The sequence below is a fragment of the Arachis hypogaea genome, chromosome 19 (genome assembly GCF_003086295.3).
Source record: "Arachis hypogaea cultivar Tifrunner chromosome 19, arahy.Tifrunner.gnm2.J5K5, whole genome shotgun sequence".
Lineage (NCBI taxonomy): Eukaryota > Viridiplantae > Streptophyta > Magnoliopsida > Fabales > Fabaceae > Arachis > Arachis hypogaea.
The window spans coordinates 37,153,317-37,168,901 of NC_092054.1; the positions used below are offsets into that span (position 1 = coordinate 37,153,317).

The window sequence follows — 15,585 nt, forward strand, 5'->3', positions numbered from 1 at the left end:
CCTAATTTTACATCAAATTTTCGAAAATAACAATAACAATTAATGTTTTGATTCAAAAATTTCAAGTTTGTTACTTACTTGTTAAGAAAGATTCAAACTTTAAGTTCTAGAATCATATCTTGTGATTTCTTGTGAATCAAGTCATTAATTGTGATTTTAAAAAATCAAATCTTTTTCAAAAACTAATTTCAATCATATCTTTTCAAAATTATCTTCTTATCATATCTTTTTCAAAAATTGGATTTCAAAATATCTTTTCTAACTTCCTAACTTCTTATCTTTTCAAAATTTGTTTCAACTAACTAACTAACTTTTTGTTTGTTTCTTATCTTTTTCAAAACTACCTAACTAACTCTCTCTCTCTATTTTCAAAAATATCTTCCCCCTTTTTCAAAAATTTCTTTTTAATTAACTAATTATTTTAATCTTTGATTTTAAAAAAAAATTTTTGAAAATTACTAACATTTTTCAAAAACCATTTCCGAAAATCACTAACTCCTTTTCAAAAATTATTTTCGAAAATTTTCTTCTCTCTCATATCCTTCTATTTGTTTATTCATCTACTAACATCTCTCCCTTACTCAAAAAAAAAAGGGATCTCTATTATTATTATTATTATGTGCCCTCTTCTTTGTCATATGAGCAGGAGCAAGGACAAGAATATCCAGAACCTGAAAGGACTCTGAAGAAGAAACTAAGAGAAGCTGAATTACAACAAACCAGCAAGCACCTGTCAGAAATTATCAAACAGGAAGAGGATATGGCAGCCGAAAATAATAATAATGCAAGGAGAATGCTTGGTGACTTTACTGCACCTAATTCCAATTTACATGGAAGAAGCATCTCCATTCCTGCCATTGGAGCAAACAACTTTGAGCTGAAACCTCAATTAGTTTCTCTGATGCAGCAGAACTGCAAGTTTCATGGACTTCCATCTGAAGATCCTTTTCAGTTCTTAACTGAATTCTTGCAGATATGTGATACTGTTAAGACCAATGGAGTAGATCCTGAAGTCTACAGGCTCATGCTTTTTCCTTTTGCTGTAAGAGACAGAGCTAGAGTATGGTTGGACTCTCAACCTAAGGATAGCCTGAACTCTTGGGATAAGCTGGTCAAGGCTTTCCTAGCCAAGTTCTTTCCTCCTCAAAAGCTGAGCAAGCTTAGAGTGGATGTTCAAACTTTCAGACAGAAAGAAGGTGAATCCCTCTATGAAGCTTGGGAGAGATACAAAGGACTGACCAAAAAGTGTCCTTCTGACATGCTTTCAGAATGGACCATCCTGGATATATTCTATGATGGTCTGTCTGAATTAGCTAAGATGTCATTGGATACTTCTGCAGGTGGATCCATTCACCTAAAGAAAACGCCTGCAGAAGCTCAAGAACTCATTGACATGGTTGCTAATAACCAGTTCATGTACACTTCTGAGAGGAACCCTGTGAGTAATGGGACGCCTATGAAGAAGGGATTTCTTGAAATTGATATTCTGAATGCCATATTGGCTCAGAACAAAATATTGACTCAGCAAGTCAATATGATTTCTCAGAGTCTGAATGGAATGTAAGCTGCATCCAACAGTACTCAAGAGGCATCTTCTGAAGAAGAAGCTTATGATCCTGAGAACCCTGCAATAGCAGAGGTGAATTACTTAGGTGAACCTTATGGAAACACCTATAACTCATCATGGACAAATCATCCAAATTTCTCATGGAAGGATCAAAAGCCTCAACAAGGCTTTAATAATGGTGGAAGAAACAGGTTTAACAATAATAAACCCTTTCCATCATCCACTCAGCAACAGACAGAGAATTCTGAGCAGAATCTATCTAGCTTAGCAAATCTAGTCTCTGATCTATCTAAGGCCACTGTGAGTTTCATGAATGAAACAAGGTCTTCCATTAGAAATTTGGAAGCACAAGTGGGCCAGCTGAGTAAAAGGATCACTGAAATCCCTCCTAGTACTCTCCCAAGCAATACAGAAGAGAATCCAAAAGGAGAGTGCAAGGCCATTGACATAAGCACCATGGCCGAACCTGTAAGGGAAGGAGAGGACGTGAATCCCAAGGGGGAAGACCTCCTGGGACGTCCAGTGATCAATAAGGAGTTTCCCTCCGAGGAACCAAAGGACTCTGAGGCTCATCTAGAGACCATAGAGATCCCATTAAACCTCCTTATGCCATTCATGAGCTCTGATGAGTATTCCTCTTCTGAAGAGAATGAGGATGTTACTGAAGAGCAAACAGCCAAGTTTCTTGGTGCAATCATGAAGCTAAATGCCAAATTATTTGGTATTAAAACTTGGGAAGATGAACCTCCCTTGTTCACCAATGAACTAAGTGATCTGGATCAACTGACATTGCCTCAGAAGAGACAGGATCCTGGAAAGTTCATAATACCTTGTACCATAGGCACCATGATCTTTAAGGCTCTATGTGACCTTGGTTCAGGAATAAACCTCATCCCCTCTCTGTAATAGAGAAATTGGGAATCTATGGTGTGCAAGCTGCTAAAATCTCATTAGAGATGGCAGACAATTCAAGAAAACAAGGCTTATGGACAAGTAGAGGACGTGTTAGTAAAGGTTGAAGGCCTTTACATCCCTGCTGATTTCATAGTCTTGGATATTGGAAAGGAAGAGGATGAATCCATCATCCTAGGAAGACCTTTCCTAGCCACAGCAAGAGCTGTGATTGATGTTGACAGAGGTGAACTAGTCCTTCAATGGAATGAGGACTCCCTTGTGTTTAAAACTCAAGGATCTCCCTCTGCAACCATGAAGAGGAAGCATGAAAAGCTTCTATCAAAACAGAGTCAACCAGAGCCCCCACAATCAAACTCTAAGTTTGGTGTTGGGAGGCCACAACCAAACTCTAAGTTTGGTGTTGAACTCCCATATCCAAACTCTAAGTTTGGTGTTGGAGAGTCTCAACAATGCTCTGAACATCTGTGAGGCTCCATGAGAGCCCACTGTCAAGCTATTGACATTAAAGAAGCACTTGTTGGAAGGAAACCCAATTTTTATTTATCTAACAATATTTTTCTTAGTTATATGTCTTTATAGGTTCATGATCATGTGGAGTCACAAAATAAATATAAAAATTGAAAACGAAACCAAAAACAGCAGAAGAAAAATCACACCTTGGAGGAAGCACCTGCCTGGCGTTCAACGCCAGAACAGAGCATGGTTCTGGTGCTGAACGCCCAAAATGGGTAGCATCCTGGCGCTGAACGCCCAGAACAAGCATGGTTCTGGCGTTCAACGCCAGAAATGGCAACAAATGGGCGTTGAACGCCCAAAATGGGCACCAACCTGGCGCTGAACGCCCAGAGTTGTGTGCAAGGGCATTTTACATGCCTAAATTGGTGCAGGGATGTAAATGCCTTGACACCTCAGGATCTGTGGACCCCACAGGATCATCTCAGGATCTGTGGACCCCACAGGATCATCTCAGGATCTGTGGAACCCACAGGATCCCCACCTACCTCATCATCTCTCTTTCCATTCATGATCATCCCTTCTGTTTTCCATTTACCACTCACATCCATACACCCACTACCTTCAAAATTCAAAATCTCTCTCCCACCCAATCCCACCCATATGGCCGAATACACACATCCATCCATCTCCTCCATATCTTCTTCTTCTTCTTCTATTCTTTCTTCTTTTGCTCGAGGGCGAGCAACATTCTAAGTTTGGTGTGGTAAAAGCATAGCTTTTTTGTTTTTTTCCATAACCATTGATGGCACCTAAGGCCAGAGAAACCTCTAGAAAGAGGAAAGGGAAAACAAAAGCTTCCATCAAGGGTCTATAGCTCAGTGGTAGAACATTTGACTGCAAATCAAAAGATCCCTGAGATACCTCAGGGGATACATTTTCTTCCACACAATTATTGGAAGCAACTAAGGGTGGAACATCAAGAGCACTCCATCATCCTTCATGAAATTAGAGAAGATCAAAAAGCAATGAGGGAGGAGCAACAAAGACAAGGAAGAGACATAGAAGAGCTCAAGAACATCATTGGTTCCTCAAGAAGGAAACGCCACCATCACTAAGGTGGACTCATTCCTTGTTCTTACATTCTCTGTTTTCGTTTTCTCTATGTTAAAGTGCTTATCTATGTTTTTGTCTTCATTACATGATCATTAGTAGTTAGTAACTATGTCTTAAAGTTATGAATGTCCTATGAATCCATCACCCCTCTTAAATGAAAAATGTTTTAATTCAAAAGAACAAGAAGTACATGAGTTTCGAATTTATCCTTGAACTTAGCTTAATTATATTGATGTGGTGACAATGCTTCTTGTTTTCTGAATGAATGCTTGAACAGTGCATATGTCTTTTGAAGTTGTTGTTTAAGAATGTTAAATATGTTGGCTCTTGAAAGAATGATGACTAGGAGACATGTTATTTGATAATCTGAAAAATCATAAAAATGATTCTTGAAGCAAGAAAAAGCAGCAAAGAACAAAGCTTGCAGAAAAAAAAAAGAGAAAAAAAAAATAGGTGAAAAAAAAAATAGAAAAAAAAAGAGAGAGAAAAAGCAAGTAGAAAAAGCCAAAGCTCTTAAAACCAAGAGGCAAGAGCAAAAAGCCAATAACCCTTAAAACCAAAAGGCAAGGGCAAATAAAAAGGATCCCAAGGCTTTGAGCATCAGTGGATAGGAGGGCCTAAAGGAATAAAATCCTTGTCTAAGCGGCTAAACCAAGCTGTCCCTAACCATGTGCTTGTGGCGTGTAGGTGTCAAGTGAAAACTTGAGACTGAGCGGTTAAAGTCAAGGTCCAAAGCAAAAAAAAAAAAAGAGTGTGCTTAAGAACCCTGGACACCTCTAATTGGGGACTTTAGCAAAGCTGAGTCACAATCTGAAAAGGTTCACCCAATTATGTGTCTGTGGCATTTATGTATCCGGTGGTAATACTGGAAAACAAAGTGCTTAGGGCCACGGCCAAGACTCATGAAATAGCTGTGTTCAAGAATCATCATACTGAACTAGGAGAATCAATAACACTATCTGAACTCTGATTTCCTATAGATGCCAATCATTCTGAACCTCAATGGATAAAGTGAGATGCCAAAACTATTCAAGAGGCAAAAAGCTATAAGTCCCGCTCATATGATTGAAGCTATGTTTCATTGATAGTTTGGAATTTATAGTATATTCTCTTCTTTTTATCCTATTTTATTTTCAGTTTCTTGGGGACAAGCAACAATTTAAGTTTGGTGTTGTGATGAGCGGATAATTTATACGCTTTTTGGCATTATTTTTAGTACGTTTTTAGTAGGATCTAGTTACTTTTAGGGATGTTTTCATTAGTTTTTATGTTAAATTAACATTTCTGGAGTTTACTATGAGTTTGTGTGTTTTTCTGTGATTTCAGGTATTTTCTGGCTGAAATTGAGGGACTTGAGCAAAAATCAGATTCAGAGGTTGAAGAAGGACTGCTGATGCTGTTGGATTCTGACCTCCCTGAACTCAAAATGGATTTTCTGGAGATACAGAACTTGAAATAGCTCGCTTTCAATTGCGTTGGAAAGTAGACATCCAGGGCTTTCCAGAAATATATAATAGTCCATACTTTGGCCAAGAATAGATGACGCAAACTGGCATTCAACGCCAGCTCTCTGCCCAATTCTGGCGTCCAGCGCCAGAAAATGATCCAAAACCAGAGTTGAACGCCCAAACTTGCACAAATACTGGCGTTCAACTCCAAGAAGGACCTCTACACGTGCAACACTCAAGCTCAGCCCAAGCACACACCAAGTGGGCCCCGGAAGTAGATTTATGCATCAATTACTTACTTCTGTAAACCCTAGTAGCTAGTTTATTATAAATAGGACCTTTTACTATTGTATTAGACATCTTTGGATTATATTTTGATCTATTGATCACATTTTGGGGGCTGGCCATCTCGGCCATGCCTGGACCTTTCACTTATGTAATTTTAACGGTAGAGTTTCTACACTCCATAGATTAAGGTGTAGAGCTCTGCTGTTCCTCAAAGATTAATGCAAAGTACTACTGTTTTCTATTCAATTCATCTTATTTCGCTTCTAAGATATTCATTCGCACTTCAACCTGAAGGTGATGAACGTGACAATCATCATCATTCCCCATGAACGCGTGCCTGACAACCACTTCCGTTATACATTAGATTGAATGAGTATCTCTTAGATCTCTTAATCAGAATCTTCGTGGTGTAAGCTAGAATGATGGCGGCATTCAAGAGAATCCGGAAGGTCTAAACCTTGTCTGTGGTATTCCGAGTAGGATTCAATGAATGAATGACTGTGACGAGCTCCAAACTCGCGATTGCTGGGCGTAGTGACAGACGCAAAAGGATAGTAAATCCTATTCCAGCATGATCGAGAACCGACAGATGAATAGCCGTGCCGTGACAGGGTGCGTTGACCATTTTCACTGAGAGGATAAGATGAAGCCATTGACAAGGGTGATGCCTCCAGACGATTAGCCGTGCCGTGACAGGCATTTGGATCATTTTCCCGAGAGAAGACCGAAAGTAGCCATTAACAATGGTGATGTATCACATAAAGCCAGCCATGGAAAGGAGTAAGACTGATTGGATGAAGATAGCAGGAAAGCAGAGGTTCAGAGGAACGAAAGCATCTCTATTCGCTTATCTAAAATTCTCACCAATGAATTACATAAGTATTTCTATCCTTTATTATTTATCTTTTAATTATCTAATCCAATCACATTTAACCCTACCTGACTGAGATTTGCAAGGTGACCATAGCTTGCTTCATACCAATAATCTCCGTGGGATTCGACCCTTACTCACGTAAGGTATTACTTGGACGACCCAGTGCACTTGCTGGTATTGGCATCATGTTTTTTTTGGCGCCATTACCAGGGAAAGAAAGAGCGATGAATTTTACATAATTAAAGTGTAAATCACAATTTCTGCGCACCAAGGCTCTTACTGTCCTCAGAGGGATTTTGGGTAGCAGGTTGCTCATCCTCTGTCAGCTGTTCTTTTCTTGTTTTTTGCTGCTTTGAGTTGAGGTATTTAATATTTTTTCACTTCTTAATTGAACTGCTTGGCACTCCTCTGTTATCTGTTTTGATAACTGCTGTTTTGTCTGATTCAATTGTGATTCCATATCCTTGTTAGCATTTTCGGTTTCTTGTAGTATCTCCTTAACTTCTGCTAACTGCCTTGTTATAGAAGATAGTTGCTGATTGAGTTCAGCAACTTGTTCCTAAGGACTAAAGTCAGTTGATACTGCCTTGGCGTCTTCTTTCATGGAGGACTCATTACTTATGTACAGATGCTGATTTCTAGCAACTATATCGATAAGCTCTTGAGACTCTTCAATAGTCTTTCTCATGTGTATAGATCCACCAACTGAGTGGTCTAGAGATACCTGAGCTTTTTCTGTAAGCCCGTAGTAGAAGATATCTAACTGCACCCACTCTGAAAACATTTCAGAGGGGCATTTCCTTAGCATCCCTCTGTACCTCTCCCAGGCATTATAAAGGGATTCATCATCCTCTTGTTTAAAGCCTTGGATGTCCAGCCTTAGCTGTGTCATCCTTTTTGGAGGGAAATATTGACTTAGGAATTTGTCTGATAACTGTTTCCATGTTCTTATGCTTGCTGTGGGTTGGTTATTTAACCACCTCTTAGCTTGATCTTTTACAGCAAACGGAAACAGCAACAGCCTGTATACGTCCTGATCTACCTCCTTGTCACGCACTGTGTCAGTAATTTGCAAAAATTGTGCCAGAAACTCAATAGGTTCTTCCTGTGGAAGACCGGAATACTGGCAATTTTGCTGCACCATGACAATGAGCTGAGGATTTAGCTCAAAACTGCTAGCTTTGATGGGAGGTATACAGATGCTACTCCCATATGCAGCAGTAATGGGGTTAGTATATGACCCCAGAGTCCTTCTGGACTGTTCATTTCCACTTAGGTCCATGATGGAGAAAGGGAGACGATGCGGATTACAAATAAAATATATATATTTTTTTGAAAACCGAAATTAAAATAAAATAAAATAAAATAAATAAAAAATTGACTATAATTTCGAAAATTTGAAGAAAAAGAAATAAAAGAAAATTGAAAACTAAATTAATTAATTAAAAAAATTTGAAAAAAGATGTGGGAGAGGATTTTCGAAAAAAATGAAGAGAGAGAAATTGGTTAGGAAGTTTTGAAAAAGATATGTCTTAAAATTAAAGATACTTGAAAGAAAATAAAATAAAATAAAAAAAGAAAAGATATGAAAAAGATTTGATTTTAAGATTTGAGATTAGAAAAGATAAGATAAGCTAGGTAAGAGAAGATAAGGAATTTAAATTAAAAAGTTTTGAAATTTGAATTTTGAAATTTGGAAGTTGAAATTTGAAATTTGAAATAAGATAAGATAAGATTTTGAAAAAGATATGATTTTTTTTTAAAAAAGATTTGAATTTTGAAATTTTAAAACTAAGATAAGATAAAATAAAAAAATTTAAAATAAAATCTGAAATTTTAAAAGGAAAATTCGAAAAATCAATTAAAATAAAGGAAAAAGATATTTTTGAATTCAATGAGGAAAGAGAAAAACAATAAAAAGACACAAAACTTAAAATTTTTAGATCTAATGCTCCTTATTTTCGAAAATTTGGAGGAAAAACACCAGGGAACACCAAACATAAAAATTTTAAGATCAAAACGCAAGAAAGACTCAAGAACACCTTGAAGATTCACAAGAACACAAAGAACAAAAATTCAAAGACTCAAAGGACTCAAGAACATAAAAAAAGAACACCAAACTTAAAATTTTTAGAAAACCAAAAATAAATTTTTGAAAATTAAATAAAAACTTAAAACTTGACACAAGATTTAATCAAAGAAAAATTATTTTTGAAAAGATTTTAGAAAGAAAGACCCAAAGGAGCAACTATTCACAAGAATATAGACACATTCAACAAATGCAAGGATTAAACAGAGAAAAACTATTCTTTTTTGAATGACAAAAACACAAAGGATACCAAACTTAAAACATGCAACTAGACTCAAACAGAAAACTCTAAATATTAATAAAGAAAAATAATAAATTTTTGGAAATTTTTTGAAAAGAAAATAAAAGACTCTGACCCAAAAGACAAAATTTTCCTAATCTAAGCAACAAGATGAACCGTCAATTGTTCAAACTCGAACAATCCCCGGCAACGGTGCCAAAAACTTGGTGCACAAATTGTAAATCACACTTTTCACAACTCGTACCACTAACCAGCAAGTGCACTGGGTCGTCCAAGTAATACCTTACGTGAGTAAGGGTCGATCCCACGGAGATTGTTGGCTTGAAGCAATCTATGGTTATCTTGTAAATCTTAGTCAGGAGATTAATAATAAAAATTACTTTTGTTTATGAAAACTAAATAACATGAAATAAAAGTTACTTATTATGCAATAATGGAGAACAGATTGAGGTTTTGGAGATGCTCTGTCTCCTGAATCTCTGCTTTCCTACTGTCTTCTTCTTCACGCACGCAGGTCTCCTTCCATGGCAAGCTGTATATTGGTGGATCACCGTTGTCAATGGCAACCATCCGTCCTCTCAGTGAAAATGGTCCAAATGCGCTGTAACCGCACGGCTAATCATCTGTCGGTTCTCACTCATGTTGGAATAGGATCCATTGATCCTTTTGTGTCTGTCACTACGCCCAGCACTCGTGAGTTTGAAGCTCGTCACAATCATCCCATCCCAGATCCTACTCGGAATACCACAGATAAGGTTTAGACTTTCCGGATCTCAGGAATGGCCGCGAGTAATCCTAGCCTATACCACGAAGACTCTGATCATGAACCAAGAGGCTAAGAGATACACACTCGATTTAAGGTAGAACGGAAGTGGTTGTCAAGCACGCGTTCATAGGTTGAGAATGATGATGAGTGTCACGGATCATCACATTCATCACGGTTAAGTACAAGCGAGTATCTTAGAACAGAAACAAACGTGATTGAATAGAAAACAGAAGTAATTGCATTAATTCATCGAGACACAGCAGAGATCCTCACCCCCAACCATGGGGTTTAGAGACTCATGCCGTCAGAAATACCATATAAAACGTGTAAAAATGTCATGAAATACAAAATAAATCTCTAAAAGTTGTTTAAATACTAAACTAGTAACCTAGGTTTACAGAAAATGAGTAAACTACGATAGATAGTGCAGAAATCTACTTCCGGGACCCACTTGGTGTGTGCTGGGGCTGAGACTTGAGCTTTACACGGGCCTAGGCTATTTCTGGAGTTAAACGCCAGGTTGTAACCTGTTTTGGGCGTTTAACTCCAACTTATAACCTGTTTCTGGCGTTTAACGCCAGAATAGGGCAGAGAACTGGCGTTGAATGCCAGTTTGCGTCATTTATCTTCGAGCAAAGTATGGACTATTATATATTGCTAGAAATCCCTGGATGTCTACTTTCCAACGCAATTGAGAGCGCGCCAATTGGACTCTTGTAGCTCCAGAAAATCCACTTTGAGTGCAGGGAGGTCAGAATCCAACAGCATCTGCAGTCCTTCTTCAGCCTCTGAATCAGATTTTTGCTCAGGTCCCTCAATTTCAGCTAAAAAGTACCTGAAATCACAGAAAAACACACAAACTCATAGTAAAGTCCAGAAACGTGATTTTTAATTAAAAAATAATAAAAGTATACTAAAAACTAACTAAATCATACTAAAAACTATGTAAAAACAATGCCAAAAAGCGTATAAATTATCCGCTCATCAATGTCACTTCACATTTTGTTCATTTGCTCTCAATTCACCAACTCATCTTTTTATTTCTCATTTCTAACTCCTCTATCCTTAATTACACTGGCTCTAGATTCTTATCGAGGTTTATAGAAGTTTAAAAGGCTAAGAGAATGGTTAAAAAATAAAATATTTAAGTTTTGCAAAATAGGGTGGTCATGCATGTGCATGCCTCATGTGTACGTTGAGTGCAAAAATTGGCATAGTCGTGTACGCAGACTACCCTCGCGGATGCGAGAAATTTCGGTAGTGGAGCATGCTCGTGTACGCATGACATGCGTTGCGTACGTATGAGCGTAAACGTGACAAAGTTGCGTACGCATGGCTCTTCAGAATGTGAAAAAGCTGATATGTTGCAAAAACCAGTTTTTCAGCCCAAATTTCAAATCTTCATATCTTCTTCCACAAAATTATTTTTCAACCATTATTGAACCGTTGAAAATATCGATAAATAAATTTTCATAAAAATCCAATTTTGAAATTTTTTTCAACTCCGAGGACCGAGTTATGGCCCGCTGATGAGCGGATAATTTATACGCTTTTGGGCATTATTTTTAGGTAGTTTTCAGTATGTTTTAGTTACTTTTTATTATATTTTTATTAGTTTTTAAATAAAAATCACATTTTTGGACTTTACTATGAGTTTGTGTGTTTTTCTGTGATTTCAGGTATTTTCTGGCTGAAATTGAGGGACCTGAGCAAAAATCTGATTCAGAGGCTGAAAAAGGACTGCAGATGCTGTTGGATTCTGACCTCCCTGCACTCGAAATGGATTTTTTGGAGCTACAGAAGCCCAATTGGTGCGCTCTCATTTGCGTTAGAAAGTAGACATCCTGGACTTTCCAGAAATATATAATAGTCCATACTTTGCCCGAGTTTTGATAACGCAAACTAGCGTTTAAACGCCAACTTTCTATCCTATTCTGGCGTTAAACGCCAGAACTGGCATAAAAGCTGGAGTTCAACGCCCAAACTGGCACCAGAGTTGGCGTTTAACTCCAAGAAAAGTCTTTACATGTGAAAGCTTCAATACTTAGCCCAAGCACACACCAAGTGGGCCCGGAAGTGGATTTCTGCATTAATTACTCATTTCTGTAAACCCTAGGCTACTAGTTCATTATAAATAGGACCTTTTACTATTGTATTTTTATCTCTGGAACACATTTTGTAACTTTTATGTTCTGAGACCTCCATGGGAGGCTGGCTACTCGGCCATGTCTACCCTATTTTCACTTATGTATTTTCAACGGTGGAATTTTTACACCCCATAGATTAAGGTGTGGAGCTCTGCTATTCTTCATAAGTTAATGCAATTACTACTGTTTTCCATTCAATTCAAGCTTACTCTTATTCTAAGATATTCATTCACACACAAGAACATGATGAATGTGATGATTATGTGACACTCATCACCATTCTCACCTATGAATGCGTGCCTGACAACCACTTCCGTTCTACCTGAAAACGAGCTTGAATGCATATCTCTTGGGTTTCTAATCTAAGATTAGAACCTTCGTGGTATAGGCTAGAATTATTGGCGGCCATTCCTGAGATCTGGAAAGTTTAAAGCTTGTCTGTGGTATTCCGAGTAGGATCTGAGATGGGATGGCTGTGACGAGCTTCAAACTCGCGAGTGTTGGGCTTAGTGACAGACGCAAAAAGATCAATGGATCCTATTCCAACATGAGTGAGAACCGACAGATGATTAGCCGTGTGGTGACAGCACATTTGGACCATTTTCACTGAGAGGACGGACGTAGCCATTGACAACGGTGATCCCCCAACATACAGCTTGTCATGGAAGGGAGTATGAATGATTGGATGAAGGCAATAGGAAAGCAAAGGTTTAGAAGGAACAAAGCATCTTCATACGCTTATCTGAAATCCCACCAATGAATTACATAAGTGCTTCTATCTTATTTTCTGTTTTAATTATATTTCAATTATCAAAATCCCATAACCATTTGAATCTGCCTGACTGAGATTTACAAGGATGACCATAGCTTGCTTCAAGCCGACAATCTCCGAGGGATCGACCCTTACTCACGTAATGTATTACTTGGACGACCCAGTGCACTTGCTGGTCAGCTGCACGGAGTTGTGTGAAAAGTGTGCGATCACGATTCTGTGTACCAAGTTTTTGGCGCTGTTGCCGGGGATTGTTCGAGTTTGGACAACTGACGGTTCATCTTGTTGCTCAGATTAGGTAATTTTATTTTATTTTTAAGTTTTTTTTATTTTCGAAAAAAATATACAGAAAAAAATTTATTTTGTTCTTCTGAATTTTTAAGAATGAATTTTAGAGTTTCAGATGATGCTTTTATCATCACAAGAGCTAATTGATTCCCATCAATTTGGCTGTTGTATGTAAGGTCCTGTTGAAACTTGGCTAGCCATGTCTAATTTTTTTAGACTGAAGCTTTAGACTAACATTGCATGATTCCTGGAATTCGTATTAAAAATTTTGAATTTCTTTATTTTCTGTTTCAAAATAATTTTCGAAAAATACAAAAAAAATTTTAAAATCATAAAAACCAAAAAAATTTGTGTTTCTTGTTTGAGTCTAGTGTCAAATTGTAAGTTTGGTGTCAATTGCATATTTTTAAATTATCTTAAAAAATTCTTGAAAAAAAATCCATGCAGTATGTTCTTTATTGATCTTCAAGTTATTCTTGATGATTTTCTCTAGTCTGATCTTTGAATTCTCTTGTTTGGTGTCTTTTCTTGTTTTTCATATGCATTTTTGAATTATTAGTGTCTATAGAGTGAAAATTTCTATGTTTGGTGTCTTGCACGCATTGTTTATTTGATCTTAGTTTTTCTTTATGATTAGTTTCATTTTGTTGTTATTCTCTCTCATCATCAAAAAAAAATTTTCAAAATTATGTCTTTTCAAGTCAATAATACAGAGAATTGAAGATTCAGAACATACAGCAAAGGAATTACAGAGAAAAAGCTGGGCATTCAAAACGCCCAGTGAGGAAGAAAAACTGGCGTTTAAACGCCAGCCAGGTACCCTGGCTGGGCGTTAAACGCCCAAAAGGGTAGTACTTTGGGCGTTAAACGCCAGAATGGATACCATTCTGGGCGTTTAACGCCAGGATAGCAGCAAGGAGGTAATTTTGTTTTTAATTCAAATCTTTTTCAATTTTGAAAGTTTTAAAACTAATTTTTCAAAATCTTATCTTTTTCATATCCTCTCTTATCAATCATATCTTTTTCAAAATCAAATCTTTTAAATAATTTTTCAATATTTTTGAAAATTCTTGTTACAATTAATGATTTGATTAAAAAATTTCAAGTTGTTACTTGCCTATTAAGAAAGATTCAATATTTGAATTTTAGAATCACATCTTTTAAATTTCTTGTTAGTTAAGTAATTAATTTCCAATCATATCATTAATTTAAAATCTTTTCAAATTATTTTTCAATCATACCTTCTCAATCACATCTTTTTCAAAATAATTTTCAATCATATCTTTTTGATTGCTAATTTCAAAATCTTTTTCAAAATCACTTAACCACTTTCTCACTTTTAATTTTCGAAAACCATCAACCACTTTTTCAAAATTCCTTTTAATTAATTTAAATTTTTAATTTTGTTTTCGAAAATTCTTCTCCCTCCTCACCTTTTTCTATTTAAGGACTATACTCCTCCTCAATTAGCAATTCGGACTATCTCTCCTTCTTCATATGTTCGAATTCTTACCTACCTACCTCATCCCTCTGTTCCTATTTTCCTTTGACACCTCAAGGAATCTCTATAATATGACATAGAGGATTCCATACTTTCTTGTTCTCTTCTCTTTCATATGAGCAAGAACAAAGACAAAGGTGTTCTTGTTGAAGCTAATCCTGAACCTGAAAGGACCTTGAAGAGGAAGCTAAGAGAAGCTAAAGCACAACTCTCTGGAGAGGATCTGGCAGAAATTTTCGAAAAGAAAGAAGAAATGGCAGCCGAAAATAACAACAATGCCAATAATGTAAGAAAGATGTTTGGTGACTTCACTGCACCCTCTTCTGACTTTTGTGGAAGGAGCATCTCAATTCCTGCAATTGGAGCAAACAACTTTGAGCTTAAGCCTCAATTAGTTTCTCTGATGGCAGAATTGCAAGTATCATGGACTTCCTCATTAGTTTCTAGCTGAATTCTTGTAAATCTGTGACGCTGTCAAGACCAATGGGGTTGACCCTGAGGTCTACAGACTTATGCTTTTCCCCTTTGCAGTAAGAGACAGAGCTAGGACATGGTTGGACTCACAACCTAAAGAAAGCCTGAACTCTTGGGAAAAGCTGGTCAATGCCTTCTTGGCAAAGTTCTTTCCACCTCAAAAATTGAGTAAGCTTAGAGTGGAAGTCCAAACCTTCAGACAGAAGGAAGGCAAATCCCTCTATGAAGCTTGGGAAAGATACAAGCAATTGATCAGAAGGTGTCCTTCTGGCATGCTTTCAGAATGGAGCATCATATGCATATTCTATGATGGTCTGTTTGAACTGTCCAAGATGTCATTGGACAACTCTACTAGTGGATCTCTTCATCTGAAGAAGATGCCTGAAGAAGCCCAGGAACTCATTGAAATGGTTGCAAATAACCAATTCATGTACACTTCTGAAAGAAATCCTGTGAATAATGGGACAACTCAGAAGAAAGGAGTTCTTGAGATTGATACTCTGAATGCCATATTGGCTCAGAACAAAATATTGACTCAGCAAGTCAATATGATTTCTCAGAGTCTGTCTGAAATGCAAGCTGCATCAGGCAGTACTAAGGAGGCTTCCTCTGAAGAAGAAGCCTATGACCCTGAGAATCCTACAAT

The 15,585-nt window shown here is 37.2% G+C and overlaps 1 non-coding gene across 1 annotated transcript; it reads right to left on the reverse strand.

The window, feature by feature from the left end:
* Positions 1-1,156: 1,156 nt before the first annotated feature.
* LOC112781566 (small nucleolar RNA R71) lies at positions 1,157-1,264 on the reverse strand. The gene has a single exon (XR_003192337.1). It is a non-coding gene; the product is annotated as a small nucleolar RNA R71 (small nucleolar RNA).
* Between the last annotated feature and the right edge of the window lie 14,321 nt (positions 1,265-15,585).